The following is a 27,408-nucleotide window of genomic DNA, read 5'->3' as shown; positions in this document are numbered from 1 at the left end:
TCTACGTGAATAAAATCAAGAGACCATTCAATATTTTATATACAATCCTGCCTGTTTCTGAATAGCCTGATGAATCTTATGGATGTTTTTGAATGTATTATTCATTATCTATGTATTATTCATTATCTACCAGTTCCCTTTTCAGCATTTTATTACAGTTTGACAGACTAAGCAGCTGTTTAAGTACAAGTATATATTTTCCTTGGTCTTTGTTCAGAGTTGCTTTAGCTCTTGTGAAACACTGATTTCCAGCTGGGAGCCAAAGCAGTTTGAAATGTCTGCAGAAGACAGCTAAGGATACAGTTTAATTAGCCTACTTTGATCTTTTGTATGGTGGCTGATGATTTACTACAGCTTGCAGCATGGTGAGGCAATTATATTCATGGTCATTATGACAGCATCCTTTGAGCCAGAGTTATCGTAGAAGTAAGATTAATTATAATGGGATTTTGTGGGGCCCAGAAGCCAGCATAAAGTAATGTTATATCCAGAAGAGTGCAATAAAGGAGAGCTTCGTAATCTAAATATTGGGTAAGACCTTGGTCCAGCTGAGGTTAATAGCAAAACTCTTTGTAACTTTAGAGAGAGGCATTTACTCATAGGGTATCTCAGAGTAACTCAGATGATTTTCTGGAAGACCTATGCTATGTCTTAGTTGACTCCACTGTCAGCCCAGGCTATGGAAACTATTCACCATTCACCATTCCCTTCAGCATTATTTTCTTTCTTCATCTAGAAGCATGGAAGGGAATTTTGGAGAATATAGTTAACTACAGTGATAGCTTTAGGGCTTTTCTTTCTTTGCTGTTTGTTTTTTATTAAAAACTTTTCTCAGGTTATTGTGCTCAGGTCCTCTGTAGCTGCTCTGTCACAACGGGTAAACATCTTTTGGGCAAATCTATGCAGCATAATGCAGGGTGGCAGTGTTATGCTTGAATTTGTTCAAAGGAGACTATTTCTGTAAATATTATGGCTTTGGTAGCAGTTGTTTTATGTCAGGAGAGCTAGTAAAACTGGGCAGTAGGCAGAGCATGGCCCCTTCCAGCTATTGCCTGCGAGAGCCTGCTCATCTGTACTTCTGCCTCTTTTCCTGGGCCTGCCCTGACACAGCACTGTGTGGAGTAACTTCAATACTGCAAAACCAACTAGGTTTGTGTGACAGAAGGAGAACTGGGCATGAGATGCTGGAGGCAAGAGCCAGCCAGCAGGCTGCTCTGCTCCTTACAGGAAGGCGACAACTCGCTTTTACCACCCAATGGAAACAAGAATACGTGACCTAGCGCAGCTCCTGGCTTTGGCTTCTGTTTCACCCAGCCACCCTACAGATTTCTCCTTTAAAGCCGGTTGCTGGTGGCAGCTGTGGTTTGCCTCCACGTGCCCTGCCAGCAGCTCTCAGCAGGAGCGATGGGCACAGGGGCTGCTCTCCTCCCTCCCTGCCTGCTGCTTGTCAGCTGTCAGCTCCCCGAGGTGAGCCCTCACCCCTTGGATGTGAATGGGAGCTGGCCTCGCAAAACACGCTCTTTTCCCATGGGTTTTGTGGTTTCTCATCAGCATGCTACTCTGTCCTCTCTCTGTCACTGATAATGAATGGCTTTGGGAGATTTAAGGCCAAAGATTAAATGGCCATAAGGAGCGAAATGCTCTGACACCCTCGCGCTTTTTCCTGCCAGGCAGGGGTCCTGCTAGGCCAGCGGCGTGGGCAAGGCGTGCTTTGCCACTGCTGGTGGTGGAACAGCACTACTACAAATCTTTGGCTTCACTCATTCACAGAGCTTCATTCATAACTTGCAAAAATCTCAAAGCCTCTGCCTTCGACTGCTTTCAATTAAACGTCTGAGAGGAATCCTTTGTCTTCAGCGTCTCGGCCCACGTGAGCAGTCATGGGTTAAAGCCTCCCTAGGTAGTCGGGAGCTGCTGGAGCTGCCTGAGCCAGTGACCCTCGGATAATGAGGTCAGGGGGAGATTTCAGAGCCATATGCTTGTCCCTACCCAGGTGCTGCAGGATGTGTAGACATGTCAAGGATATGTCAAAGCTCATGGACACTTCCACAAAGCTCGGGCCTTTCCCAAGTGGCCCAGTCATGGGGCACTTCCCTTCAGCACGCCTGAGCTGGGTTCAGCCTGGCAGCACTGACGAGGCTTGCTGAAGTGTTTTTGTTTAAAACGTGAACCTTATCTGGTCAGTTTTAAATGCAAACTTTCATGGACCCTTGCTGTGGCTCTTGTCGTTTAAAACATACCGTTTTATTATTAGTGTCGTCATTATTATTAGCACCCAATAATTACCATTGTTGTGCTTTTATTGTGGCTTCTGGTATCTTCAGATGCCTGTGGCTAACATTATCTTTTTTCCTATCAGCTGTTGATGAGGAAGAGAATTTTTACATTTGGGCTTTCTTAGTCTCTCAATACAGTTATACTGCATTGCGTTGTATGGTAACCTTCTTGTTATCTTTGGGTATTACTTTTGTCAGACTCTCAAGTGATGTTGGGAGTCCTTGATGCACAAGGGCAGCTATTTTGAGGGTAGGAAATCCAATTTAAATCAACATTGTGATGTGGGCAGGGGGGCTTAGCGTGTTCTGCAGACGTGCTGGCTGCAAGTGTCAGAGTCACCTAAACGTCTCAGTCACCTAGGGCTGCGTTTGTAAAGACAGAAATTGCCTACAGTAGACAGGATATCTAAATTTACCTCACAGTGGATTTCTGCTGCTTATAACACAGCTTTGGAAATCAGGCCCACAGTCCTTAAGGTCTTAGAAAGTACTCAAGTCCCTAACTGCTCCTGCACCAGGGTGGGAGGAGAAGAGAGTGAGAGGGGGATTTAAGCGTTGCCCTTCTCCTGATATCTGCTATCAGCTAACTTCAGGCAGCCCTCTGCACTACTAAGTGTTCAGCCTTTTCAAGATGACCTCTGACATGCCTAAATATCCCCAAGCACCACAGGAACTGCTCAGGATTGGCTTTGGGCTTCAGTCAGGGCACTGGCATCAGACAGTGTGACTTTACCCAGGATGGATGGTGGTGGCTTGTAAGTATCTGCCTGTTCTCGGCCCAGGATCTCTTACAGAAGTAATATGTAGCTGGTTTTGGAGGCCTTCCCCTTTGCAAATAGACAGCAGAGGGGCATTTGACAGGAAGAGGCTGCAGGTTTTCATTGGTGTTAGCAGGAATTTTGCCAGGGTCTCACCTGGGGCAGGGAATGAGCTATCATGATCTCCGTAAATGCCCTCTGAATCATCCCTCCACTTCTGCCCCACTCCAATGACACCTCTCATTTTCAGGTCAACCACTCTCTGGAGATAATATGGTCCTCAGCATTCTCCACACGCTTTTTGAAACCCAAGGATCTTCCCCCACTACTCTGCCTCTTTTGCAATTGGTAACTTTTGCAAGAGTCTTGCAGATCCCTATCTTCTGAGCCTGACTGCCAAATGTCTGTTGGAGACTGAAACTCTCATGCAGGTCCCGGTGAGGGAACGTGGTCTTGCAATATAATGATAATAATTATTCTTTAAATTAGGCTTTGCAATCTGCAGTTTTGCTCATTGCTTTGCCTCTCTTGTTGGCTGAGTGCCTGAGAAAACAAAGCCAGAGATTGTCTGCAAGGCAGCACTACATCTTATTTTAATAACCATAACTCATCGCTTTATTATTTTTTTCATTTTTCAGAGAAAAAGTCTGAAGAACCCCCTGGCATTGACCATGTTTTATAGATCTTTTGGACTGCAGAAAGACAAATAAAAAACATTCAGAGGAAGGTGTCATGAGAATGGGTAACTATTACATGCCTGCAAGGTGACAAATTTTGGCTACTGTGTACATATGAAAGGAGTAGGAAAGGAGAGCCTGGAGACCTGTCCAAGAGCAGGAACTGGAAAGGGGCCAGGTGGCTTTGCTTGCTGCTTGGGTAGCTCTATAAAAGGAAGAAAATTGTTTCTTCTGTCCCCTCATTGATGATTTTGGGTTAGTTTGGAACTTTCATGTGCCAAATCCTGCTGGAGGGGCACACTGCAGATGTGGGAAGGATGGGGAGAAAGGTTCTCTGTAAGAGTCTCCCAGTCAGGCATATCTGGTGTTATGGGGTGAATGCACCATCCATTAGGACAGCGCTGCTTGTAGCTTATTTTATGGGGTTCAGCGTGCAAGTGGGACTACCTATCATCTGAACTTTTTAGGCACCTGAAAGCAGTAGGCTCTCCATTTCTCTTCACACAGGGTTACTGGGATGACTGGACCAAAGCAGCCTTTTGTGTACAGCATCCCAAAACTCCCTCACACCAGCCCCATGCTTCAGAAAACTTCCTGAATCACCTAAATCTTTGTAGGTCCAGCATGCAGTCACCCTTCTGTCAAATTCTTGCATCTTCTTCTTCCACCTACCATTTGGGAGCTACTTACAAACTATCAGATTATCCCAGAAGATTTTTACAGATCCTAGGTTTTTCATTTTTATTTTTATTAAGTCGTTCACTTCCAAGTTGTTAATTTGGCTTTCAAAGGGGAAGAGGCTTTGTAACTGCATCGTCTGTCTGTGTACTTCCTGAACCCATGAGCCATTTGAGCTAGATTTGATCCTCTTGCCTTGCTACAGGAAAGGAAAGGAGAGCTCAAATAATGGTCTCCTCTGCTCGGCAGTGAAGAAGCAGGTAAAGACTGGAGGGCTCCAGCAGCAAATGCTGCTTCTGCATGAATAGGGGTTGCAGTAGAAAAGAATGTGGAGCTGAGGTTTAGGGTGGGAACACAAGCAGTAAGTTCCTTAGTGCATCAATGAATATGAATAGGTTAAATTAAGCATTTTAAGACCTTTCATACTAAAAAGAGGTGTAGAAATACCAGAAAGAATATGACAAGGCAAAGATAAAATAGGGGGAACAATTAACTCTTCTCTATTTTTTCCTTTCCTTATGTTATATTTTACCTTCTTTTCTATAATAGCATAAATATCTTCTTGTGTCTGGTACAGAGCTTCTGATTTTTCCAGGAAGATATTATAAAGCCAACATCATCTAATGACTTCTGCAGTCTGAGCCATTTCAGAGAACGACCACTTGGCAGTTCAGTTCATTTGCAGTGGAGATGCCGGGACCGTCACGATCAGTGAATGAATTCCAGCAATGTTTTGGATGGGTTCCTGCTTCCAGTTGGCATCTGGTCTCCTGTCTGCGTCTCTGCTCGATCTCTGCTGCATATGAGCAAGGCATTGAGCTGTTACTCACTTTTAAAACTGGTTCCCTTTGGCACCAGTTGTACTTCAGCTGACTCCTGCAAACAAACAAAACATTCTTCAAAGATTTGTGGAAGTTTGGAAGGAGTCTCACATTTCTCACTGCCTGCACTTTGAAAATAACACTGCTGTATTTCCCCTTACCTGAACACACACAGACTTTACCTCTTCTGAAGCTGACAGGGGTTTCCTACATCTGACCCCATGTGTGAGTTGCCTTTCAAACTGTTTTCCCCTGTAACTGGATAGTCTCCCAGTTCTGAAATAATCAGAAAGACTTGAATTGTTGGATTGATTTATTTCTTTGTTGGGATAGAAATGAAATGAAACAGGCACAAGCCAAGATTTTTTAAAAAAATCAGGGGATTAATATTATGCTCTGACATTTTTATTTAGGCTAATAAATAAGTAAGTATAAAAAAATGTTGAATGGCTCCCAGCAGCGGTGTTTGGAGTTGATGGTTTTGAGTGCTTGGTTCTTAAGGAAATGAGGCTGTTATACCTGCATGCATGAATCTGAAGGCAGAGGTCTGAGCTAAGTTTCTATTTTTAAAAATCCTGGCCATACTGCTATTTTATTTCATGCATTCAAGTAAGTAGGCATATTTCAGATGGGGGGGTTTGATGTCAGTGTCACGAGCCTGATGCTAAGCTCCTGCTAAAATCTTGGCCTAGAATTGTTTCATTTCAGTTCTGTTCCAGCAAGGATACCAGGAAATCACTGTTGCTTTCAGAGCATTAGTTTTTTTGCTCAGTTTTCCTTATCTTCTTCTTTTAGCTGCCTGAGTGCTGTACATTTTCCTGTATTATCCTAACAGCTTTTAATCCGTATGAAAAGAACTCACTGTGGACCATGGTACAAACTAGAAGCCTGTTCTAACCAGCTCATCCAGCAACTCTAATCTGCCTAATTCTTTATCACCCGCTGTGATTTCTTCATGGACAGAGCTAGTGGGGTTTTGGTATAGCTAGAAAGCATCATGCCTTGGTACAAATTGAATGCATGCAGCAAAGTTTTTGAAATTCTATCAGAATTCTTTTTTTGATAGGATTCTACTAGAAAATATTTGATAGAAGAAAGCTAGAGCACTGATTCAGGAAGGCTGAGCTTATGGACTGCCACAACATTTTGCTGCACTGTGAGTTTTCCACAGAAGGTTTACAAAACCTATGTCCCAGCCAGGCAGCAGGAAGGTTGTAACATGTGACTGCCTGCTTGAAGGCAGAAACTACAGATTCTTGGTCCAGCTTTTGTTTCTCTTTTCCAATAACTCAGACAGTGGTGCACTTTCAAGGGCTGAAGAGCTATTTTAACTAGGATCACAAGCATGGCAACAAGCCATGAGGGATTCTCGAAAGTGTCAGATGGAAATATACAGATCCTGAAGGAGAATGACTGCAAGTATGTGGTGGCTTTGGGAGAGATAGGCTGCCTAGAGAGATTGTGGGTTTTCCATCCTTTAGAGATATTCAGAACCTGACTGGCGAGAGCTCTGAATCCAAGTTTAAAGTTAGCCCTGCTTTTAGCAGGGGTTTGGACTAAATGATATCCAGATGTCCTTTCTGACCTAATTTATCCTATCAATCTCTTTATTTTTGTGTGTGTGGAATTTCCTAATTTGTCTGAGTTGCAGCCCTGTCACTTTGGTCAGCAGTAAGTGGCACCACAAACCTCTCATAGAAAGTATCAACAAATATTGCTCTATAGGGTGTTCTAGATAAAAAGGAGATGTTGAAGTGGAAAGGAGAAGATTGTAAAAGTTCTTGTAAGTAGACAGTTTGGAGGATGAGAAAAGGCAACTGAACGGAGACAGAATTTTGGAGCCATCTCAGCAGTTTCATTCCCTTATAGGTTTTCCCTACCACATCTCTGCTGGACTTGATATACGACAGCATTGGTATACAACAGCCACTATATACAACAGCCACAAAGTAAGTTAACCAGTGCCTTGGGTGAATGTATGAGCTCAGTGCTTTCCCTATTACATTTTCTCTGGCACTGGGAAGAGAGGGACATTCCTACAGCTGATATCTTCACTAAGCCTCCATGCAGCAAAATTTCAGGTTGGAAATTAGGAGAAATTTCTTCTCAGAAAGAGCAGTCAGGCATTGGGACGGGTTGCCCAGGGAGGTGGTGGAGTCACCGTCCCTGGGGGTGTTCAAGGAAAGGTTGGATGTGGTGCTTAGGGATGTGTTTTAGTGGGTGACATTGGTGGTAGGGGGATGGTTGGGCCAGATGATCTTGGACGTCTTTTCCAACCTTAACGATTCTAGGACTCTATGATTCTATGAAAATGCAACAGCTTAATGCTTCAGGTCACTAGAGCTATTCACTGCACAAACAAATAACAGTTTTATGAGCTTTTCCAGGGCAGAACAGAAAAACTGACTCTATTTGTTTGGAAATGTTGGCAGTTATGCTCATCAGAATGTCAGAGTGCTTTTTGGGAGTTATTTTTTCCTTTTCACTTTTTCCTTGATATTCATAGACAATCAGATTGAAAGAGACAACAGTGCTAATCTAGATCTTTATGCTGGTGTCTCCCATTCCCTGTGCATCTTTACTTTGCTGTTTTAAGTAAACAAAAGACATGATTAAGAAACCACAGCCAGATTATGAAATCAGCATCCTGAAGAGGTGTCAAGTGAAGAGAAATGGAAGAAGGAGGAGAGGTTCTTATTTCATGTTAACTTATCCAGGGAATATTGGTAAGAATATTGCTGTGCCATTAAAAGTGTGATGTAATTCTTAAAAGCTTTCATTATTTATGTATTTATTTAATACTTTGTCAGTGGCAGATATAGGAGAATTGAAAAATGAAACCACTGTTTTTAGCCAAAGCGCTCTGATAACACTATTTGAATTAACTTTTAAATCATGTTGCTATGTTGAAGTTTTCATCAAAATATGGCAGCAGGTTGTGTGCTGGAGGAGGTTTTCTTGCTTGTGAGAAGAGTAGTTGGTATATTATGGAAATCGTACTTATATCAGTTTTGTGTTTGTATTTTGTAGTGCCAAGGTTGTTTTTTTTTTTGTTTTTTTTTTTTTTTTTTTGTTTTGTTTTGCATGGAGAAATAGCCATATTTTATATTGGTTTTGTTGCAGAATTAAAATACTGCCTTATTATTGCTTTGGGTAATGTCATAGCATGGAAAAATGATGACAAAGCAGGACATAAAATCATCCAAAATACAGACTGTGCTTCCTGATAGTCTTCTGTTCATCTACACATGAAAGCAGAATATAGATGTAGAAAAGTTAAATGTTATTAAGTTTCAAGAATATAGTAAAACATAAAAGGCTACAATGAAGACTGTTCGTACTGTCCTAAATAACTCATGGACTCAAATGAAGATACCATATTCGCCAAAGTCAAAAATGAACTTCTAGTTTTGGAGCAGTTTAGTAGAATTCTGTGGATATTTAAATCTTAGAGACACCTTTGAGATTGCTTAAAACCTCAGCTTCTTAAACTATGGAGTCACATCCTTTTAAAATTCCCCAGGATTATTCATCTGGTGTGTGCAGCTCTGTATTCATAGCTGTGCACTGCAGGAGGGAAGGGTGATGTGGTGCAATGATTTAAATATCCTTCAAAGTTAAAATCCCTGCAGTCTAGTATGACTGTTATTACCAGAAGTGTGGCTTTGGTGTATGATATGCAAAGTGACAAAAATGACAGTAGCTGTTGAGGAAATATGCATCTATAAATTAGATTGTTTCTCAGGGAACGATGCTAAAACAAAGTATAAGATGGAGTGAATATGAGTTCCCTATTTCTCATCATTTCACTCAGCACAGATATCTTATGAATCAAAACGAATGACCAAGGTGGTAAGGCTAATCCATACCATAAAGTAGGCTAGACTGGTTTTATGAAGTGTCTGTGAACAGTGCTAGAAAATCAAGATCTTGGAAGGTCTTTTCATGTTTCTTTTATGCAAGTATGTATGGGAGAAGTGTCAGGGGGCACAAGATGTTCATGAAAAAGATGAGTGACCAGATAATAGGACAAAACGGAAGAGGGAAAGGAAGTGAGACAGCAGAGGAAACAATATAGAAAATACCGACAACATAGAAATACAGACAACATTGGAAAAAGAAGCATCAGAGAAGGAATGTACTGGAACAAGGGTGATTAATCTGGAGCAAAGACAAATGAAGAACAAACCCTGCATTTGGAGACATCTTTTTGCCTTTAGGATTCCTAAATGCCGGCTATGATTAACAGTGATCTCTTAGCCTTACTCCAAATCAGTATTTCAGACTTCTTTCAATGGGAATCAAATAGGTGAAATGGGTGGTGCTATCAAGATCTCCTGCTGATCTCCTGGACACTGAATGATCAGTGCCCAAGACCCTTTTCTAGCAGTTTATAAAAACTCTTTCCATTTGGCTATTTATAATCACAGAGTAGATTTTCAGGCATAGTTGTATTATTTTATCTAAACTAGCCTTCCTTTTCCTTGATAAAAAAGGGACATGTTGTCACAGAGAAGAAAGCAACAGCCGTACAACTTCATAATAACACAAGGAAGTAGGAGTTTTATGAAAATGAGAAATTTTCATTGCAAAAAAAAAAAAAAAGTGACCTTGTCAGCAGATGCAGAGGTGTGTATGTGCCTGGAGTGAAGCTATGATATGTGGTTGCAAGTTTAAAAAGGGTCTTACGGGGAGCAGTAAAAAACAAACACAGAATTGGTAATGGAAATAGGAGCAAATAACACTGCAGGGCTGTGCTGGAGAGGAGCTTAGGTTCCCTGCTTCACTATCTAAGTGGGGAGCTTTAAGCAATAGTGACTCTTTAGCAAAATTTTGCCAGGCCCCAGGGAAGAAAATAAAACACATTGCAAAGTAATGAAGACCTGTAGATGGCTCAGTTATTGTGCTGTTCTGCTTCTGAGATGCATTCATTACTTTTTCCAAAAGAGGAAGTCTACCTGACTATCAAAGACACGCTGTCCCTCTAATAGTGAGGTAAGTACCAGTGTAAAATGTTATTTAGATTAGGAAACACTTGTGTAATTTCATTTCTCTTTCTGGGAAGAATACAGAATACAAAAGGAAGGTTGTTAGATGAACAAGGTTACGTAGTTAATAAAGACATTGACTGCAAAGGGATGATATTAATACTGAAGACACAATAGTCAAGTAGTTGATACAGCTTTTACTAGCAAGATATTTAAAGCAGGATAGCATTAGCATAGCTGAGTATTGAAGAAAACAAAATGTTCAGCAAAATCAGAAATAAGGATAGAATAAACCATGATTAGTTCTGAACACAGTCATTTGGTAACATAAGTTCTTGGGATAGTGTGACTGTGTTGGATCTCAAGGGTAAGAGAAGGGTATCAGAGACAGCAACAGGTATGGATAGATACCATAACAGTGTTAAGGAGATGCAGATTACTGGGGATTATGTTGATATGTGTTAAGCATTATACAATGCCTTAATTTGCCTGGTGTAGACTGGAGAACAAGTGGTCCTGATGACAGCTGGGCCCAGGTATTCCAGGGTGTGAGTGGTCACAAATTTCTTTGTTGAAGTGAGAGAATTTTGTATTCTAAGCATGAGGAAAATCTTAGAGAGAAGCTCTCCAGGTTCAGTAAGATAAATAACAGCTTCAAGAAGGAGATTAGAAGAGAGAGAATTTTCAAGGGGAGGAAAAAGGGCCCTCAGCAGTCGTAGAGGTTAACATGTGGAGGAATGAAGTGCAAACTGCCAAATGTCAGGTCGAGATAGACCTAGCAAAAGATGTTAGAACAAATAACAGAAGGCTCTTGAGTCATATAGGAAAAGAAATGCTATACAGTGAGAAATTTATAATGGTTAAGGATAATAAAATGTGACATCAAGATCAAATTAATACTTGGATTCACGTTTCAGTAGAAGCTATAGTACTGACTCTGAGGTAGAGGCATAGCAGCCAGTGGGAAAGAAAATAAGAGAAGTTTTAAGATAAGATTTTGAAGGAAGGTATAATTGGAGCTACTAATGAGCTAAATCTCTAATAAACCGTGGATGTGAGAAAATGCAGCATGGGTTTATCAAAGGTGTGCATTGGCTGTGTAAATTGATAGACTCACAGATTCATAGAACGGTGGAGGTTGGAAGGGACCTCTGGAGGTCACCTGGTCCAAACCCTTGTTCAAGCAGGGACACCTAGAGCATGTTGCCCAGGTCCATGTTGTGGTGGCCTTGGAAGATCTCCAAAGGAGAGAGACTATAAAACCTCCCTGGGAAACTGTTTCCAGTGCTCAGTCTCCTGCTCAGTACAGAAGGGCTTCCTGATGTTCAAACGGAACCTCTTGTGTTCCCGTTTGTGCCCATCGTCTCTTGTCCTGGCATTGAGCACCACTGAAAAAAGTATGTCTCTGTCTTCTTTGCACCCTCCTTCAGGTATTTATACACATTGGTAAGATCCCCTCTGAGCTTTCTTTTCTCCAGGCTGAGCAATCCCAGCTCTCTCAGCCTCTCCTCACAGGAGAGGTACTCTAGTCTTTGTGGTCCTTCATTCACGATTCTGAGAAGATGTGCTGTAGAGGAGGACTGCTAAGGATAATTAAGAAAAGGGGCATCTTATGCAAAAAAAAAAAAAAAAAAAAAGAGAGAAGCTAAAATAAATTGTACTGCTCAGTATAAAAAAAAAAAGAAAGCTTGGAAGAGGACATGGCATAAGTATATAAAAGAGTTTGGGAAAAAAAAAAAGCTCTGTTTAAGTTAAAGACATGTAAATGGGAATCAATTGGATATGATGAATATCTTTGTCCTGGAAACCTTGTAAAATTTCCTAATGCCAAGATGAGTCGAACTCTGAAAAATCCTTAAAAATTTGAGTGACTTAAGATGAAGCTGGAATTTTTGGAAATGGTTTATATGATATTGCTACCTGCAATATCAAAGGATTGACTTGAGGACTTACAGGTCTTTCTCAGTTGAATATCCAAACATACAAAAAGATGAGAGCATCTTTTACACATTTAATACTTTTTATTTCTCTGAAAGCTGCAAAGACAATCATAATGATAATGAATGCAATTAATTCTTTTTTTTTCCCTATAAATTTGAGGTATTTCTGAAGCCAATGTCAACAGTTATGCCTGATTTAGCTGAAAAGTGTGTATTTAATAACAAGAACTGTGTGATGCAAGAAAAGAATGATGGATAATATTTCCTTTTTCCAAAAATAAAAAGCACAATGTGGGGCCATGCTGCTGGTCATTATTACCAGCAATAAATCTGCACTGTTGCTTAATTATTCACTGACATTAAATGTCGTCTTGTACACACCCTGCCAACATAGGATTGTTCTTCACTTTTCTTCTGCCTCTTGCAGATTCTCCTCTTCATGAGAATATATGAGTGTTACATATCTGTTGCAGTGCTGTGTAGTAGCTTCTCTTCCTTGTGGAAAAAGACTATGAAATGGGGTGACAATTTTATAAGTAATCTGGTAGGTTTCTATGCATTGCTGTTTTGTCTTTTTTATTTTTTTATTTTTATTTTTTTATTTTTATATACAAGAAAGACAAAGTCACATAATCATGTGCTTGGACTATAGCCCAAAGAGGGTTGTGATGGTCTAATTACATCTTCTGAGTTGTGCAAAGGGCTACTGTGGATCATAGATTTTTTTTTTCTAGAGTTCCTGGTAGAAATTCATTAATATACCTTCAAATTATATAGCCCTTATGACCTGAGCTATAGGTATCCTGTAAACAGAGCAAGGTACATAATGCTGTAAACAATTATCCTCTCACTCACAAAGGTTTTTCACAACCAGGGTGGGATTAATCTCAACTAACTTAGAAGAGACAGATAGGTTCTAAACCTCTGGAGCTGGGTGTGACATTGAAAGTGCAATTAAAGTTGTCAATCATATTGTCTTTACAATCAGTAACACGCAACTGGAAAGACTCATTTTTTGATATAGTGAAACTGCATGGGGACAGTTCAGAAGAAAAAGTAGGAGCAAATAGAGAAAAAAAAATAAAAAAGGAAAAAGTTGTGCAAGAATAGAAAGAACAGCAGCTTCTGTCTCCCAATTGCTTGAGAGGGAGAGGGAACAGAAAATAGCCATTTAGGAAGACTGGTTTCCTCAAAACCATGTTGGCTAACAGCACATGATAAAAAACAAAAACAAAAACAAAAACAACTCGAATTGTCAAAAGAAGAGCCAGGTACAGTGTGATTTTCCTTGAAGGAAAAGAGATGTTGATTTGAAGAAAAAGCAGAGATTGGATGGCCAGCCAGAAGGAATGGGAGAGATCCAGGGCAGCATATGACAAGGAGTAAGGAATGGCAGACACAAGAGAATAGTCCCCAAAGGAAATAAAGTAGTAATGGAAATAGCAAGAATATGTATATCCATGTGCTGTTTGAAGACAGAATTTGTGTGTGTGTAAGTTTATGTTCACTGGAACTGAGAATGAACAAAAACGTAAGAGCTGAGATTTTGAACTTGGAATAAAAAAGAGAATGTTCAGGTATAACACATTTTGAAATACACGTTTTTCTATATTTCTTACTTTTTCAGTTTAAATTTCATCCACTAGCTTGCATGCCTTGATATTTGCAGTTTGGCATTATGAACAGCTGTGTTTTCTCAATTCAAAAGGGAGGAGTCCACTTTGCAGAGAAGGAAAAACTATCAGCAAATCATGTCACAGGAAGCAAAAAAGGACTAAAAAAATCTCTTTTTCTCTGGCTTTCAAGTGCCCTAGACATTCCGAACACAAAATATGCAGGAAGCATAGTCAGACAGGGAAGAACACATATACGTAGAGAATGTTCCACCTGTTAGGGATATAGAAAGTGTATAGAAGATGTGATATGTCGTGTTCCTACATGTCACTGGCAGATATGCACTTTTAGGAAAATACAAATCATGGGAAATCTTGTCTAAGCAAATTTGCAGAGCAACATTTCAGTTGACTGAAGAACTTTCCTTCTGCTTCTGGAGAAATGTCTACGTTTTCTTCATTCATTTTGTTTTTCACCTAGGTATGACTAGATGTACATTTTTCAGATTAGGTTTGGATTTAGTACTCATTTTTCATGAAAGATAAATTAGAGTTAACAGTCCCTCCTTTGTAATGGTAGAGAATAAAATTTTTTCTGGAATACCAAGATTCTTTGACATTGAGGAAAACATTGGCATACTACTCCCTCACTTAATAAAAAAGACAGCTGTTTGCTGTTTGTAGTTCAGATTTCTTTGCTTTAGCTCAGTGGTATAAGCTTTCTTCCTGATCTTTTTGTCCTAATAATCAAACTGCTGCTCTTCAAAAGCTCCTATTGGAACAATGGACTACAGGAAATTATTTTAAATTCACACAGAGAACTATTTTAAATTCAGGCACTTCATTCTCTTCCCTTTTACTTCAAGTTAGGCTTTGCTGAGTCTCTCAAATACATTGTCACTTAGTTTTACCTCCCAGATGAATTTGCACTAGCTTTTTTTTATGTCAGGAAACACTGTTTTACTTCTGCACCTATTTTTTTTCCAGACAATTTCAACACAAATTCTAAAATTGGTGTGAATGGAGAATGAATGGGAATTCCCAGGTGTGCAGCCACCTTATGAAGTCCACAGCAAGGAGGGGGGGCTCCCAGAATGGCCTCTGTTAATGGCATCTGGATTAGCAGTTCATCAGGACCCCATCACATCCACCTGCAGTTTCACAACATGCTTGGAAAATCCAGCTTGTGGAAAGGAGACCAGTGCTACACAGTCTTGGGTTGATACATTTAACAATTGCTTCTTTTGCTTTCCGCATCTGATGAGATATTTTTTGGGAGCTGTTCCAAAAATGGGGCTTTGCTGGGGTTCAGTAAGAATGACTCTGTGTTTTACAATGTGGTTTTGTTCCCCTATAAAAATTTTAAAAACTCCACACAATAAGAACCCAAAATCATGCGGCACGCAGTGTGATTTTCTGAGCTCCCTCTGGGAAGACCTTTGCATGGTTTTGCTGTGGCAACTGATAATAGTGAGCAGCCCACACTGCGAATGTTTCTGCAAGCTGTTGGCACAGCTCACAACAATAGATCTATCCGCTCACTTGTAAAAGAAGCAGCACTCAGCAACATAAAACCAGGAGAAGCTTCAAGCAACGTAGGGTGGTTATTCCTCCCTGTAACATATTCAGACACAGAAGGTATTAACAGCGAAAAAAAAAATGGTCTTTTCAAAAAAACACAGTTTTAAAAAAAGTCTTGTTTCAACACTGACCTCTCAGGATAATTTATGACCCTCACGCATAGCTGGAAGGAACATTTAAGTGAGAGGCAGGTGTTTTTTTCAAGCTTGCAGGCTAAAATGAGTCCTGGCTGATGTTCAGCTATCCAGAAATGTGAGCGATCCTGCTGGGTCCCTGCCACCAGGAACGGATGAGCTCACATGCGGCTGGCAGGAGCCAGGTGTCCATCAGAGACAAACACAAGGCAATTGTATGCAGAATTTGGCCAACATTACTCAGAGGAGAAGGGTGAACAATCAATCTTGGAACATCTTCTGTACTCCCTGGAGTAGATTTAATCCACTCCATTGATCACAGCATTTCCAGGCAGCAGCGTGAGACTAAAAATCAGTCTAACCTTTACTTTATCTCACCACAGGTGGTGGTCCCCAAGTGCCTCTTGTGTGAGGTAATCGAAGGCTCTGGGAAGGCAGATGGTGGGAGGTCATGCACTAAAACACAGGTAATACAGGTTGAAAGCTGGCTGCAAATAGCCCAGAGGCAGCAGCAACTGGATGTACTATCCTCAATCTAATGTGTTTGTAATTGCCACTTAAAGAGAAACCATGCTGATTTTCTTTCTGGTGGATCTTATCATGTCCCCTGTGCTAATTACCCACCTAGCTTCAATGCTGATAAAAACAGAAGAAAAGATTGCTATTGGAGTTCTTTTGGAGACCTAGCTCAGTTGTGATGAATTGAAATGCAAACATTTTTTTTTGGCCTTGCATAATTTCTTGCACCTTCCTGCAGGCAATTGCCCTGACTGATGCTTCCCTACACGAAACAACCGGGAGTGACCGGGCCACCTCTCGTGCAGAGCTGTGTCCTGCTGGCAGCAGGTGGGGAAGGCTGTTTCCTGCGCTATATTATCAGACTTGGCACTGGATGACTGATGCTAAATTATTTCAACTAAAAAAAATAAAAATATCCTTTTTTTCATGCCAGTATCAGCCATCAAAAGGGCAGACTGCTCTTCATTTTATACTGCGTGTGCCAATAAAAACATCATCAGCTTCATGTTGTCCTTGTGGTGCCCTCCTCTTCAGTGAACAGTAGAGTGTTGTCCAAACACAAGTCAATGGTGTGAGGAAAAAGGAAAGCTGATTCAAGTGTAACAAGCTGTGATTTTTTTTTTTACTATTATTGTTTTTTTTTTTTTTTTCTGGAGATTTCCAAATCCCTGGAAAGATTAAAATATAATTGTATGTCTACTACACAATTGCAGAAGGGTTTAAGGGAATTACAAGATTTAAGAAGCCCGTGATATTTCTATGATTTTGCTCTTATCACATTGTGAAATACTTTCCCATTAGGGTGGAAATAAGATCTTCTTGTTTCCATTTTAGTACTAACTCTCGGCCAGGCTGTCAGTTCAATTGGAAGGGCAAACAAAAGCACAGCTCTGCTGCTGGGAGGTCTCTCATCTGAGAGATATCTGAGGGATTATGAGCTATGAGAGCTGATTTACAGAACAAATCAAATTATTTATCTGAAAATTTCTGTCATAATCGTTAAGGTCCCTTCTACGCTGTGAAAGATCAGGTAGAACTGTAGGAATTACACATGCTGTCAATTTTGGCATCTCTTTTTAACACTCTTTTCAATTTATGTTAGAAGAACTTTTCTTTGTACAGTTGATCTCAAATGTCAACAAAGTCTACGCTGCGAGCAGCACTGTGCTGCCATAAATCATGTGGTTATTGCACCTTGGGGATGCTAGAAGCTCAATGCCCATGAAGACACATTTACGTTTGAAAAAAAGCACCATTTCAGCTTGCGATCTGACAGATGGATTCTGTCTCCATAGGTCTCATGTAACCACTCCATCACTTAATAGTTTATTATAACAATAATCACCATGAAAATTTCCCAAAGGGAGGCTTTAATTTTTCACCTCTGAAGCCACAGCAAAGTGATTTTGGTATTCATGTCTTCTCACGAACTGTTCTCTGCATCTTTTTGCTCACAGATGGGCATGAATGAAAATGAAATGAATGAGTGCTTACAGAAAAACAGGCTGTAGTAACATACCGAACATACAAAGGAGGAGGGGAAAGTAAGAAGCTGTGCTTTTATGCTGTATTTGGTGAACACTCTCATTGACTTCTGGTAGCCTGAGAAGGTGGTGCAGGATCAGGCCCTCACTGCATTTCGGTTAAACCTAGATTATTTATCCCTGGAGGAATCCTGGGGAGAATGTTTTCTTAATTTTAATATTTCATAGCAGTGAGATTCTACTGTTTTACGCAGACATGCTCGCAGCGCTGACTAATAAAGACGGCCTGGACTGAATGTCAGCGTGCAGATCACAAGCTAACATTGATGCCATTTCCCATTTTAGGTGCTGTTTTACAATGAGATGAAGCCTGTGGATCTCGTGGATGCCCGGCATGTTGCGGAGAATGCTTGGGGAGCAACAGGATTGGGCTCAGAGATGCCTCCAGGTACCTCAGGATGGTTCTGAGCCCCTCCACAGCTGCTCCCCTTGAAGGTCCCAGACCACATCGGCTCACTGAAGGTTCAGCAACAAACTGCAAAAAGATGAAGGTTCCTCCCTCCCTGTTCCCCCACATCAGTGAAGTCACTTGCAGGGTCCTCAAGTCCCAAGGGAAGTGGTGTTGCCCCTTTTTCATTTTGGAGATTAGCAGCCAGACCCTTCAATGAGTTTTCTTTCTGTTGTTATTGTTGTTTTAGTATTATAATCTTTAAAAGTCGATGGCCTATCAAGGCCACCTTAATGCTTCAGAGCACCTTTCCCAGCCATAGCATGGGGACAATGTACCCTCTCTTTAAAGTCTGTCTACAGAGAAAGAAAAATGTTCTGAATTTAGTCCTTTAGCTTTGGGAACTGATGGCTTCTATGATTAACTGCCTTTTGGGAATTTGCTTTAAGGAACCTTGTTTATGTGAGCACAATAAAGTACAAAGACACGTCCCAAAGACTCATTTACCTTCACCTGGATGGTGGCTGTGGGAGAAGCAGTGCTGGTTCCTTGGTACTGTCCTCCACGTTTCATCTCACAGGGGTTTCTCCTGCAGTCAGTTTACACTGGAACCAGATTTGTGCCCATTTGAATGTTAAAATAGTTGGCTTCAGCAGAAGCACATTCTGACAATCTGTTTATGAACAGATTAGGAGGAGATTTTTCTCTTTTTCCCTTTGTTTCCCTTGTGTTTTGTCTGATTCATAAGTTGTCATCAAAACCCCCCACCCTACCTGCTCATGGAGTGCTCATTTCCTGAGAATTTAAAAGCCACTAAAGAACAGTCACGCACTACTATTTTATGTTTAATGCAGTAGAGACTGAAATGCATGGCTTTGCCCCCAGAAGTTTATTATCTCATTGTAAAAATGAAGTTGAGTGAACAGAGATATTCTGTTAGAGATATTGGTTAAAAATGAGGGACAAAGATTTCAGCAACTAAATCAGAAAGTTGCTTAACTGAAGTGAGATGTTGCCAGCTCCCCCTGGAAGCCAGCTGGAAGAAAGTTCTGCTCTCTAATGGAGTGGTGGGTCTCTGACAGGGTCCTGGTGCCTCCTGCCTATGACCTCCTCCCAGAGGTTTGACTTCTGCAGCGCTGTGTATTGTGGTTTGTTCCTGATGGCTCCCAGCCAGGTTAGGCTGTTGTGTAGCATGTGGGGCCAGGAGGATTGGCTCTTCTTAGCCTCTGAGTTGCCAACTCCCTCCCCCATATAAAATGTTAAAGATGTTTCCTAGCTTTAGTCCAAGACGACCTCAGTGGATGCGTCTTAATGCAGTGACAAAAGCATCAATTTTCACCATGCTTTTATCTTCAAAATTCTTCAGTTCTGGGATTCTAGAAACTAGTGATTTTGATTAAAATGTATAGCATCATATTACTGAAAACCCTCTTTTGCTCTGGCTCTAAGAAAAGCTGCAAAGAGAATGAGGCAAAGGGAAAATGAAGTCTACCTTTTTCCAGCTGGAAAATTGATTGTTAGGTAGGTTAAAGTTTGTGTGGACCACCAGGCTCGATGGGTATTGACAAATGGCTCAAGGTCCGTTCGGTGAGTAAGAAGCAAAGCAGCCCAGGGGCTGACCATAGGAGCTCAGGGGTTCATACTGACATTGGTGCTGGTCATATTTTCAACAATGGATAAGGAGACAGAGCACAATTAGCGAACATGGAGGTAGCACTAAATTAGAGGGAGGGATCGAAGTGCTAAATGGAAAAGATTCAACCCTGAAGGACTGCAAAGAATTGTGAGGATGGGCCTAACAGAAGCCTTACAAAGGTTCAACAAAGTTCAGCAAAGAAGGCCGTGAGGTTCTGCACATGGAGCAGAATAACCTCCTGCACCAGCAGAACCAGGGACTGGACTGGCTGAAAAGCTACCCTGCCAGAAAGGGCCCCGGGCTGTAATCGACAGTAGGCTGAATAAATTTGCCAAAAATGCACTTATACAACAAGCAAAACTGCTCACTGGATTCCAGTAGAGGTAATGTGGCTGAGATCAAGGGGAATCTTTGCCCCACTTTTTTATGTCTGGATGCCCAGTTGTGGGCTCCCTAGCTCAAGAGGGTTGTGGATGAACTGGAGAGACTCTAGCTCAGAGCACCCGAGGAGCTCAGAAGCCTCGAGGAGAGGCTGGGACCCATGAGAACTGGACTTCTTTGCTCTGGGGAAGAGGTGGCTTCAGGAGATCACCCAGCAGCCAAAAGCACATGGGGAGTTACAGAGATGACAGAACCAAACCATTCTCTGATACAGCAGAAGGAGTAATGGCCGGCAGTGCTGACAATTGCTTTTGGGAAATTCAGGTTGGACCAGATGATCTTGGAGGTCTTTTCCAACCTTATTGTTTCTAGGATGTGAGCATATTCTAGGATGTGAGTGCAGCACTGGAGCAAGGACCCTGGGAGTCATCATCCTTGGAGGTTTTGAAGACTTGGTCAGGCAAAACCATGACAGACCTGACCTAGCATTAGCGATAACTGTGCTTTAAGGAGTGCTGGATTAGGGATCACCATTAGTTCCTTCAAGCCAAGGTTTCTATAATTCCGTGACAACTGCTATCACAAGAATAACCTATATTTTATATTGGGGAAATTATATGTTACTCATCTTAAACTTGTTTCTTCTGCAATATCCCAATAGTTAGCTTTCTGAGGCCTTTGGGTATTGGAAAGGAATCAGATATAGGAAAAAAAGCTCTGTGTGAAGGAACAGTATCTCTATTAATTCAAAAGAAAATGTAATTTCTCTTCACTTGATCTTATTTCTGTGTTAACAGTTGTGAAAATGAACATAAACGATTGCCTATCTATCTCTCTATATATACATATATGCACACGCACACACACAAAGTTTATATTTAAGTATATAAATAACTGGGTCAAATGGTGTGAGACTGATTAGGGAGGTTTAAAGTTTAAATCTGGCTGAGTATTTGATAGTTCGTGTTGCTCTCAGCAGGACTTGTTGGCTGCTCAGCAGGCTGGAAACTCAGACTGCTTATGTATTTGCCTACTTAGTACCCGAGATTTGATCTTTCACTTACCGAAGCCAGTTCTAAGGCCCTACCAACCAAAGGGTTTGTGCCTTTTCCAGTTTCACCCTTTAGCCCAACTGGACTTTTTGCTGTTGCTTTAGCTCAATCATAAAATTAATCTAAAACGATCTTATTCTGGTTTGGCAGAGCTGTATTCCTGTTTTAAACTGTACACTGACAAAAAGTCATGGCAAAAGGGTCTCAGATCGGGGGACTGAGGATTACTGAAGAGCTCATGATTTCTGAAGTAGGGCATGAGGTTAGGTAGTGGGGAGAAAGAGGATGAGCTCTGGCCAGAGGATGGGGTAAGAAGTACATAGAGGAGGCCTAGCTGTAAAGAGGTGGGATGTGTACAGGGCACAAATAGGGAAACCATTGCTCTGAAACAATCCTGTGAGGAAAATTGAAGGGTTTAAGGTGTGTTAAAGGCTTTGCAACCTCAAACTAATATTTATGGCCATTCTGGAAGAAAGAATTTTGTTCTTTTGCATATTGGCTCTTAGTAATTATAGACATTTCTCTAAATTTGCTGGAACTATTCATATGTAATAGCATGTTGCAGAGTTTCATGGGGATCTTGTGAAATACACTGCAGTATCAGATTATGCCTATTGCAATTCAGTGTTTAACACTGGCTCTAGGAGCTCAACCTAGACATTTGCTGGTGGTTACTGAACACAAGCCCCTGTGACATTTCTGGATGTGCTATTGCACTCCTCTGGAAGAGCAGGGGTACTCTGCAGGTTTTGCAAGTTGGATGAGAAAGGACGTGAGAAGAGACAAAAGGGCTGAGACTGTCTGAGACAGGCACTGGCCCACAACACTGCTGATGGGGCTGTGCTGCTCTGCACGGGCTGAGAACTTGGCGCAGGCTGCGGCGATGGCCATTGTGCCCTATGAATGGCTGCTTCATGCTCACCAGCCTGCGGCAGCTATTTTTAATCCCAGACTCTAGCATGCGGGTTTTAGAATAGCGCTTGTCTCAAATGTGAAAGAAACCACAGAGCAAGGGACTAAAGGGCTGTTTTGAAAAAGGTCCAGAAGGGAAGCCACACAGACTGGAAAGCTGCCCCGCTAAACCCAGATTTAAAGAAAGTAACTGAGACATCTCCTGAAGAAAATGGAATGGTCCTTTTTGAAGACTGCCAGCCAGAGTCAAGGACTCAAGGCTGGGTCAGATGCTGGGGCTGATCCCAGTTATGTATATCGATGTTACATATTAATTATAAAGTTGTTAACCCAAGATTGCCTTGACTTAGATGAACAAGGAATATAATACAAAGAGTTAATAATAGTTAATAATAGCTAACCCACATTATGTTCTCTCAGAGTCATAAGGAGAAAGATGTAACCTGCATTATGGTCTGAATTTTTGGGTAGACCTGTGTGGTGCCAGGAGCTGGACTCGATGATCCTCATGCTTCCCTTCCAACTTGGAATATTCGGTGATTCTATGATTCTATGAACATGTACATAAGAGAAATTCTGCAGTACACATATAAAGAACTGTGGTTGTGACAAAGCCACATCTTGGAAGTGCATGCATTACTCTGTCCTGTTGGCCAAGAAACCCTTCTGAAACAAGCTACAGGCACCTTTCCTTCATTACTCTTTGTTAAATACTAATTACTGCTTCACACTTCTGCAAAAGTCTTCATGAAATTCTGTCTGTGCTTGAAAATACCTGGGCTGTAGCAACATGAGACTGTCTGAATAGAGAAAGATGTTGGTAATATACAGTACTACTCAATTATGAATTTGGCAGCTCTACTCTAAATTGAAAGACATCAGCTTCAAAGCTATACTTTTTCTCAGGCATTTAGGCAAAGAGGGATTTCCTTTTTTTTTTTTTTTTTTTTTTTAAGGATAGCTTGGCTGAAAGGTATAGTTATGTATGTAAAAAGCTTGGCTGAGGCATGTCTAGCACATATGTATTAATCAGAGGGCATATCGGACTGCTGCAAAACTTTCCTATTTAGAGTAAAGGAGGCCGTGCCCCAAGTGCTTACAAACAACCTTAAGAAAGGGCATAAAAAGCAATTACTTGGATAACTCAGACAGACCTGACTGTACTCATGAGCCCTTGATGTTTCTGTTTTCTTAATTCTGGGTAGTTTTCGTATATGACATCCAAAAAAAAGGTAAAAATATCCAATGCTTAATATCATGTAAACATTGCTGATTATAAGTGGCTTTTGTCATTATGATAAATAATTTTTCCCTTCCTTCCAGGCCTGGGATAATCCTTACAGATTTGCCTCCCATGGGTTTCAATCTGTGTTTTTTTGTGGTTTTTTTTTTTTTTCACCCTTAAAAATTATCCCGTGGTAATGTTACTCCAGTATTTTGGTGCCCTGATTTAAGATACTGCTGCATTTTGCATTAAACGGAAAGAAGGAATGATTTTTTTCCCCCTTGTTCCAAAGAGCACCGTGGCACGTGAGACTGTGAGACTGCTTCAAGGAGAGATTAGTGCTCCAAGCATTGCTTTCAAAAAAAAAAAAAAAAAGAAGGATCTTTAAAAAAGATCTTTCCTCTGTGCTAAACTAGAAAGATCTTTTGAAAAAACACTAAAGTAAAGAAGGCATGATTGAAAGTGTGTGGAAACTCAATGGAACTCTTTCCATTGTCTTCACTGGGTTCTGATTTAGGCTCACAGAGTGTCCATTACATTTTTATTACCCTTTCTGGACACATAAAATGTTACTTTTATTGTTTAAGAAGAAAAATAATCATGAATGACTTTAGCATTGACTAGGATGAGTCATTGACCTGAGCCAAGTGTAGCAAGACTCAGGGGTTCAAAGCAAATCCCCACAGTCCCGTCTTCCACTCTACTTTATGATGCTTCCCCTGTGCTAGCCCCGGCTCCCAAGCAGGGAACAACACCTTGAAAAGTGTTAGCTTCACTAAAAAGCATGAAGAGGTGCAGGAAAGCCTCTGTGCTCTGTGTCTTATTAATTCTGAGCATGGTATGCAATCGTTGTTCACTGTCCCATCATTGTTGCCTGGGATTGTCACAGCCCCTATAGTCCCATGTTTGGCTATAAGCTAATGACAGTCCTTCACTGTGTATTCCCCTTGTGCCTTGTCTAACAAAGTCCTTTGTTGATGAAAGTTTCATAGTTCTGCTCTTATATAAAGAAATAGTAACAAGATATAAGGAAGTTATTCCTGAGATGACTGTGGCCTACAGCCAACGCACAAAATTGTGCTCTGAAAAAATACACTTGATTTTTGTCATGGTAGACATACATCACAAGGTGATGTATACCAGAGGAAGCTTTGCTGTTGGTGCATTTCTCCCCTCTTCCACTCAGCAGCCACTGTTGTGGTTTCTGTGCCATATAACATCTCAGTTCCATCCCTTCTACAGGGATGTACACTCACTCCAGCCCAGGGTAGAGCATTGTAAACCTGGGGCTTGTGGAAGCCTTAGGCTTTGATCCAATCTGCAATATCTCACTGAGAACCTGGCTCTGCTTTCACCAAGGACTGGCTGGCTGATGTATTAAACAGTCATTTATAATTATGGGAGAGAGCTACAGTGTCACAAGCCGGTATCGACTCCTGATGGATACTCACATGTTGGGTCCCCAAAATAAGTGCCTCTTATCTATCATCCTTACACGAATACATGTTCACACTGACATTTATGGATCCAGTCTTGAAGTGCTGCCAGACCACTGAGCTTATTTTAGGAAGATGAACATATGGTTCCAAAGATTCATTGTCGCAATAGTGGAAATAAATCAAATATTGTCTTCTTGATGTTTTTTGTTTTTTGGACAATAGCTAGGAGCATTCAGGTGGTATCTCTAGGCCATTGTATCCCTGAATTGAGAAATATCTTTCCTTCTATTCTACTCCCTTGTTCTGTCTTTCACTGCTATTCCAGTATTTTTAGAACTTGTCTAAAAGTTAGCCTAGTTATGATTTTTATTATTATTTTTTAAATTTGTATCCCCTTTATTTTGAAGTTTTAGACACTTACGATCTTTCCAAGTGTCCCAATGATTCTGGTACATGTGTTTGGTTGACTTTCAGCAGGAGCTATGTGTGGAGCTGTGCTAAGTTGCTGAGGTGCTTTTTAAAAGTACAGGTCCAGCCTTCTGTTGTGCAATTTTTCAAAACCTCCAGGCTTTTCATTTGCCTGTTTACCATCTGGGACTGGTGGGATGGAGGAGACAGAGCATGGCGGAAGGCAGCATGGCCTTACATGTGGATAGAGTCATGAAGTAATGAACACCCAGATTGTTCAAACACAGACAAAGGTCCTTTAATAGTCCTGCCAAACTCCATTTGGACACGCTGAACGGGAGCACGTCCTGATCCTGGCTCTGAAGGTATTGATGTGGTGCTGGCAGGTAGCTTTGCCTTGCATCCTGTGCAAGGGGCACCCTGCAATTGCCTGGCCCCAAGAGCAGGATTTTGCATGGTGTGATCAAAGTGATCTCCTAATGATGCCATTCCCCAACACTTTGACTGAAAATAACAAACCTATTGAACCCGTGAGGAGTGAATTCGTGAGTGATTTTCACCTGCTTATGGGGACTTGGAAAAAAGTACTTGATTGTATGTTTTATGGTTCAAAGATGGATTAAAGCTCAGTCCTTTGTTCGTGGGGTGGAGGTGTTGCATTCTGCCTTTTGATGGCTTCTTCCCATTATTTCACTAAGACACATGAGCTTGGTTTCCCCGCTTTTATCTGTGCTAAATATAAATGGAAAAACAAACCGAACACAGTAAGGTAAATAAAGAACAGGAAGTGTAAGACAGACCTCTTGAGACTCTGAGTATTCCCACATGTTTTATGTTACAAACCAGCAGGCAAGCACTGGCCTGCCACACAGGTGGAAATGCGTGTGTGGAGGCCACTGAGCGCTGAATGTTTACCCTGTATCAAATGACAGAAAGGGCTGAGTGAAATAGCATTGTGCTGAAGCACCGCGAAAGGCCGTGAGGTTTCCAATATTCCCCAAATTTCTCTGGGGTGGCTAGTGTTTGCATAGTAGCCTACAGTATGAAAACAGAGGCACTGGCTCAAACTGCTAAGAAACAGCTATTCTTTTCATTGCTGGTGCATGGAGGTGCTGCTGAAATCTGGTGAGCTGTTATTAGTGGGTAAGAAATTTTGTGTAACACTGTGGAGCTATGACTGGCTATTAAAATAAATACAATTTTATGATGGACTGCTCTCTATCTGCAAGGACAGGCAGTATGTGATGTTAGACCAGATGATGCAGTTGGGCAAAGAAAACGAGATGCACTTTATTTTGCTGACAGGACCATCCAAATCATGTCAGTAGCTGGCTGTTAAATTTCAAGGGCTTTCTCCCAAGGTAGACACAGGCTGTAGAAAATCAGCTACTGGAGAGACAGACAGGTTGTTACTGGAGTTGGGAGTAGTGGAAGGCTGTCAAATGCTGCATAAAATGAGGGTGTTGAAAAGACGTGAGGGAAAAGGCAGCGGGGGGTAATTCACTGTGTCGCTGGAAGCTTTAGCCATTTCCCAGGATATGATCGGCTGTCAGTGAGATGGCAAGGCCTTCAGCATTTGGCAGGTTTGGGCCTCTGGTGAAGGTTTCTGTGTTTTCACACAGATAAGCTATGATATGGATCTGAGGTTGGCATATTTTCATAAGCAGTCAGTCTGCCTTTTCTGGAGGAGGTCTGGAAGTGGGACCATCTGCCAGGGCAGAAGTAGCAGTGTTACTACTTTCATAAACAGAGAACTAAGATGTTCGACATTTTATAGATTTTATCAGATGTCCTTGGCTGTTTCTTATGCTATTCTGTAAATTAATAGAGGATATTTGTTTCTAAAAGCTAATACAGCTCAGGCTTTGTCAAACCCAGAATTTTACACAGCAGTTACAAGTTCACTCAGGCTTATTAATTGCAGTGAAGGGCTTCAAGTAAATCTTGCAAGGTAAGAGTAAGCCCTTGGTTATTTGCCTACTGACAGACAGTAAGAGGTGACTACCTCTGTGGGTGCCTCTATTTGAGTGAATATGCTTAGAGACCCTTGTGTGGCCACTAAGTTTATAATCAACTAAAAAAAGATAAAGGAAGGGATGATTTCCCTCCCAGGATAGATGGGGAATGGATACATAAGGTGAGATTCATCTCATTTAGTTGCAGATACCCGCAAGTGAGGTGCCTTACTATGATCTGGTGTTGTGCATCCTCCCTGTGGTCAGTGGTGGGAAGAGGCAGGTCCACCCTGAGCCACCCTTACAGCACTGAACCTGCCAGGAAGGTATGTGACTTTCTCACATGAGATGAGACAAAATGCCACGTTTGGTGACTTGCCCAGCACAACAATGTGGGAGAGTCAAGAGCTGAGCAGAGTGCCCTTAGGAACAAAATCAGAACCCCTAGCATCCATCCTCTGTGTTCATCCTTTCTGTAAATCA

At 41.3% G+C, this 27,408-nt stretch overlaps 1 long non-coding RNA gene across 2 annotated transcripts; it reads left to right on the top strand.

Moving 5' to 3' along the window:
- Window positions 1-3,685: 3,685 nt before the first annotated feature.
- Window positions 3,686-19,154, top strand: LOC308191327. Of its 2 annotated transcripts, XR_013947894.1 has the most exons (6): window positions 3,686-3,776; window positions 4,595-4,649; window positions 4,967-5,435; window positions 15,850-15,933; window positions 16,224-16,312; window positions 17,815-19,154. It is a non-coding gene; the product is annotated as an uncharacterized lncRNA (long non-coding RNA). The 2 variants fall into 2 exon arrangements; XR_013947895.1 differs by lacking the exon at window positions 3,686-3,776 and having other exon boundaries at window positions 3,793-5,435.
- The last annotated feature ends 8,254 nt before the right edge of the window (window positions 19,155-27,408 follow it).

Source organism: Anser brachyrhynchus (genome assembly GCF_964034855.1).
Source record: "Anser brachyrhynchus genome assembly, chromosome: 2".
NCBI lineage: Eukaryota > Metazoa > Chordata > Aves > Anseriformes > Anatidae > Anser > Anser brachyrhynchus.
The sequence above is the reverse complement of the archived record's forward strand: the minus strand, read 5'-3'. Positions and strand labels throughout refer to the sequence as shown.